The sequence below is a fragment of the Dryas octopetala genome, chromosome 2, assembly GCF_963921425.1.
Source record: "Dryas octopetala chromosome 2, drDryOcto1.1, whole genome shotgun sequence".
Classification (NCBI taxonomy): Eukaryota; Viridiplantae; Streptophyta; class Magnoliopsida; order Rosales; family Rosaceae; genus Dryas; species Dryas octopetala.
The window spans coordinates 1,314,218-1,320,217 of record NC_141367.1 but is presented as its reverse complement, the minus strand read 5'-3'; the positions used below and the strand labels follow the sequence as shown (position 1 = coordinate 1,320,217).

The window sequence follows — 6,000 nt, the reverse complement described above, 5'->3', positions numbered from 1 at the left end:
TAGGAAATACCAGATCGCGCCACGTGGCACGATCTGGGCCGTTGAATCTCGCATGGCCCATCTGATCCGACGGCTGCATGTGCAACCAGCTGCATGGCCCGCGACACGTGGCAGCCTCTCCACTTGACACGTGGCGATGGTTGGTGGTGAGTCCACCCACTGAGTCAACGAGTTGACCGAGTTGACTCAGTCAAGCCTTCCTATAAATAGTGCCGCACCCTTGCTGGTTCTTCACCCATTTCAGCCGCACGCTTCCCAAGAGAGAGCTTCTCTCTCCTCTCTCCTCCTTTCTCTCTCTTCTTCAATCTTGTTTTGAGTTTATCTTGAGTTCTGGAGCTCCGATCAACGATCCGATTTCGCCTACGCGATCGTGGCGACGAGCTCTTCAATTCTAGTAGTGTGAAGGCTATGTTTTGGTGAAGTTTTAAAAAAATCATTTCTGAGCTCCATAGGTAATTTCTTGATCCCTGTCGAATTTATGCTAAAATTTTGTTAAATAAATCTCTTGTTAATTAAGCTATTTTAATCTTATTATTTAGCAAGTCTAGTAGTACCGAGACTCTGCTCGTGGGAAGTCTTCAACAGGTATACACTTAACCCAGCTTATTTAATTTGCTGTTGTTTAAGTGGTGGTTATAGACAAAACGCCGTTTAACTGTTGTTATTAAATGAACTTAATAAATATTGAGGCCATATCAGTGGTAACCAAATAACGTGATGACTAAGGTCAGTCTATGAGCATACAAGCGTTGGGTACTGAGCCAGAGCTCCCTCAGTTTCCCCATGCACTGACCTGGTCACGTTGTAAGGTTCATATCTGATCAACCTCCTCGACAATAAATTAAAATAAACTTAGAAACCACACGGTCCGACATGACTGTCTGCCTCGGGGAGCAGGGTCATGCCGGATCAAGAATTTAGAGAAGCCTAGCAAGTTACGCTAGTGCCAAACCTCTAAATTTTACCTGGTCTTAACAGACAAGGCCGAGAGTACGTTTAGTACGTTCCTAATAGCTGTCGTCGGATTCGGATCTCCAGTTTCCCAACAGGTACAAGTGGGACCCAGACACAGGAAAGGGATCAGGCAAGGGACACTTTGGTAAAACAGGTAGGGGGAAGGTACCATATCCCGGTTATTGGATTTCCTGCCTATTTTCGTACTATATGTATATGAAAATGTCTTTCACAGAGAATGTGCATGATTTTTGTATGGCATATTTGTGTGATTTTCTGTGTGATACCTTGGACGACATGAGAGTAACGGGCACGTGTTGTGACCTTGGGTTTCGATCCCCTAAACCTCCGGAGGGGTAAGTACGGACTGGTTAGTCGAATGTCCTTCTGGGGAGGCTAACCAATGTGGTATTACCAGGTAAATGGATACTCTCACCACAGTATCAAGGTGGTGGTTGAATTTCCGATACTGGCGGTTGGCCTGTATGTGATCGGTCGCAGGTATGTTTCTGAACTATGTCACGTGACAGGAAGGATTTTCACTGAAAAAGATGTATGAGCATGCAAAGGCTTTACTCACTGATTATTGGCATAATTATCTTTATCATTACTGGCTTTGGTTACAGTATTATTGATATTGATACCCTGTTTTTAGGTGTGCATTGCTTTTAAACTGTTTTCCTTGAAATCCTATATTTTCGAGTATTGCTTCAAACCTAACTAGGATTTTCCCTCGAGGAGAAGCGATGAACGTATGTGACGCTTACCCCCTACTGTACTCTTGTGAGTGCAGATAATCCAGTTGTTGGAGACCAAGATTGAGGTTGTGGGTGTGGCACTTGCAGCTTGTCAGTTTCAGTCTTGCTATCTGGTTTAGATCCTTTCTTTGGATTTGTGGTGGTGTTTCTCTTTCATCCTCGTAGGTGGCATATCTCAATGGCTATCCATGAGTCCAATTTGTTGCACCACTTTGTTGAAGACTGAATCACTCTGGCGTGGGTTGGACTATCCTGACATATCTGTTTATCTACTGTTTTATTATGTAGCATTAGGGTTAGTGTATTTGAAACACATAACCCTCACGGGTTGGTACTCTTTACTGTTATTTATAATATGAGGCATTTTCAGTAATTTCTTCCGTTGTATTTTTACTACTCTGATCCAACCCGGGTTCTTCAATAAAAAGGGCTTAACTCGTTTTAGAGAGCTTGGGAATATAATACTCGGGGTAAAGGGTATTATAGTCTCAGGATCTTTAAGACGGGTGCCGCTGTGGTGTTCCCAGTTCCGGGGCGTCACAGGGCTGGGCTGAGTGAGTGGGGGGAATGTTGGGTCGACATGGTGCAGGGGGTGGTGAAGGTGGGAGATGGGGGAGATGGAGGGAATTTTTTTTTTTTTTTAAATTTGTTTAAATTTATTTAGTTTTATTTTTTTATGGAAAAGACTTTTTTGCCCTTATAAATTAGTCACGTAAGGGTCACGTGACCAGTTTTTTAACGGTAAATGTGACAGACATGACAGAATGTACTTGATTGAGCCATTTGAAAAATTATAGTCCTTAATTGAATCAAAGTGAAATCGGGATCTTCAACTGAAAATAGGGGTATATTTATAGTCTTTTTGCTAACATTTTCCTTATTTATTATGTTAAATGTATGTCTCATTGTTTGAAAAGATGTTTAACGGCAAAGTTTCAATATTTTTTGGGCCCGAGGTTCGGGGCGTTACACCATCTATGGACTAAAACATGCATCAAGATAGTGGTATGTCAAGTTTGATTCAGTGATAATCTCAAATGGTTTTTTAGAGAATCCATCTGATGAATGTATTTATCTCAAAACCAGTGGGAGTAATTTTATTTTTCTAGTTCTCTATGTTGATGATATTCTCTTGGCTAGTAGCAACAAGGAGCTACTAATTGAGACTAAAGATTTTCTTTTAGACAGATTTGAAATGAAAGACCTTGGAGAAGCATCCTATGTGCTGGGAATTGAAATAAAGAGAGATAGAAAGAACTTCCTACTGAGAATGTCACAACAAGCATACATTCTAAGGATTCTGAAACGTTTTGACATGCTTAATTGCAAGGCTGGAGAATCACTTATGTCAAAAGGTGACAAGTTCAGTAAATAAGAATGTCCCACAACTAAACAAGAAGAGGCATTCATGAAAGACAAGCCTTATGCATCTTTAGTAGGGTCATGTATGGTCAAATGTGTACTAGACCTGACCTTGCTTTTGTTGTGGGGATGTTAGGAAGATATCAAATAAATTCAAGTCAATCTCACTGGATTGCAAGTAAGAAAGTGCTCAGATATTTGCAAAAGACAAAGAGAGCAATTTTGCTCACCTCCTTTAACTAGGGTGTATACTCACCTCTCCTTTTAAATTATGACATATGTTTAAAAAATTAACCTTGAGTTAACCTATTATATATATAATTTTTTTTTTTACACAAATCTCTCTCACATTCTTTCTCCTCTCTCTCTCTCTCTCTCTCTCTCCTATGCGTTCTCTCTCTCCCCGAATCACCTCTCTCCTCTCACCTCTCTCCTATCTCTCGATCTCCGCTGCCGCCGCCACCCCCCAAAACCCAGCCTTTCTCAGCTTTCTGCATTTCTCTCTGCCTCCAGCAACCACCACCCCCAGCCAATATCCCCAAAATCCCACCCCCAGCCTCCTCCCACTAAAACTCATTTCTCTCTGTATATCACTGCTGCTACAATTACTGTCACATTGAGATTTTGACACATACCCCAAGAATCACAGAAACCCAAATGGGTATGTATGCTTCAAATTAGTGAGAAAAGAAAAAGAGACTTTTTTTGGGAACCCATAAAGTGAAATTCATGTATTCATTGATATGCAGAAGAGGAATAAGGAGTGAGGTTTATATAACGTTTGCGAGGGTAGGAAAGTCATGGGCATGTGGTTCAAAATCTCAGAGGATGGACCAGTGACAAATTAACTATTTCTATTTAGTTTCGTAAAAGATTATGTAATAGGATGGCACACTTAGTTGCCCAGTACTCTATTAATTTAGATGTCTCTGCACTCTAGAAGGAACCTTTTTCTTCTTGGTTACTCTATGCCCTCTCTAATGAGGGAGACGTTTCTGGCCATCAGCCTTAATGCAAGCAGCTATGCTTTTCATAAAAAAAATAAAAAATAAAGAATGTGGTGAGTTGGGAAGAAAGAGAACGCAGAGGAAAGAGAATGGAGAAAGAGAGAATGTGAGAGAGAGTTTTGTGTAAAAAAAAATTTAATTAAATATACAATATGTTAACTCAAAGTTAATTTTTTAAACAGATGGCATGGTTTGAGAAGGGAGATGAGCATACACCCTAGTTAAAGGAGGTGAGCAAAACTGCTCTCAAAGACCAAGGACTATATGCTAGTTTTTAGAAGAGTAAAAGACCTGGAGTTAATTGGCTATTTAGATTCTGATTTTGCTAGTTGTATGGATCGTCTAAAGTCTACAACTGGTTATGTTTTTATGTTTGGAGGGACTGCTATTTCATGGAAAAGTGTTAAGCAAACAATAACATAAACTTCTACAATGCAGGCTGAATATGTGGCAGTGTATGAAACTTATGTACATGCTATTTGGTTGAAGAATTTTATGCTAGAGACAAAGATGATAAAGTCAATAATCAATCCTAGAAAGATCTATTGTGACAATAGTGGGGCTGTGAGTTTCTCTAAGAATAGCAAGAGGACTTCAAAAGTCCAAACATATTGGAACCAAGTATTTGATGGTTAGAGAGAGTGTTAAGAAGGTGAATTGCAGATCGAGTATGTTAGCACTCAAGACCAATTGGCAGACCCTTTTACAAAAGCTTTACTAGTTGGAATTTTCAAACAACATGTCAAAAACATGGGAGTTGTACGTTGAAAGTTTGGATGCTGCGATTGAGTGGGAGCTTTAAGCACAGTGGGAACTGTCTATCTTTTCTACTAGTATTTTGGTTTCGTTATAACAATTTTCATTTTAGTTGAAGATTAAGTAGATTAGTGCCATTCAGTTAAGTTTACAATTATTTCTTAGTTTCAGTTATGTTGAAAATTGAACTATGCCTATCATGATTACAGCTTAATAGCTCAATTCAAACATTTAAAGTTTATTAACTTATTCAGTTCATTTTAAGACTAATATACATATGCAGATACATACTTTTTATGGTACATGCATGCATACCATAATTTCTATATATATATATACAAGAATGTTCTAAAACTAACTGGTTAACAAGTTAATACAAAGCTAACCATCATGTTGGACCCACTGCACAATCTAATTTCAAAATTCGAACCATCCATTTTTTAGGCCCTACTTCAAAGATCATCTCTACAAAAAATCTCCAAAATCGAAAATCATTTAGTCATTTGATTATGATAACAATTATTTATATGCTTTTATCAAAAACAGTGATCGTCTATTTATTTGACCACAATTAGATGACTAAATGATTTCTAATGTAGTTGATTTTTTACAATGATGAATCTTTGAAGTATGACCTAAAAAATGGACGGTTCGGATTATGAGATTAGTTATGTGGTGAACCCAAAAGCATGGTTAGTTTTGTATTAACTTACTAACTAGTTAGCATTAGAACACTCTTCATATACAAGAATACTCTAAAACTAACTGGTTAACAAGTTAATACAAAGCTAACCACCCTGTTTGGTCCACTGCACAATGTAATTTCAAAATTCGAACCATCCATTTTTTAGGTCGTACTTCAAAGATCATCTCTACAAAAAATCTCCAAAATTGGAAGTCATTTAGCTATTTGATTATGATAACAATTATTTATATGCTTTTATAAAAAATAGTGATCGTCTATTTATTTGATCACAATTAGACGACTAAATGATTTCTAATGTAGTTAATTTTTTACAATGATGATCTTTGAAGTATGACCTAAAAAATTGACGGTTGGGATTATAAGATTAGTTATGTGGTGGGCCCAAAAGTATGGTCAATTTCGTATTAACTTACTAACTAGTTAGTTTTAGAGCACTCCTCATATACAAGAATGCTTT

General features: G+C 38.1%; 1 long non-coding RNA gene across 1 annotated transcript; it reads left to right on the top strand.

Moving 5' to 3' along the window:
* Positions 1–348: 348 nt before the first annotated feature.
* Positions 349–1,086, top strand: LOC147292376 (uncharacterized). Its single transcript, XR_015120176.1, has 3 exons — positions 349–452; positions 540–585; positions 1,039–1,086. It is a non-coding gene; the product is annotated as an uncharacterized LOC147292376 (long non-coding RNA).
* The last annotated feature ends 4,914 nt before the right edge of the window (positions 1,087–6,000 follow it).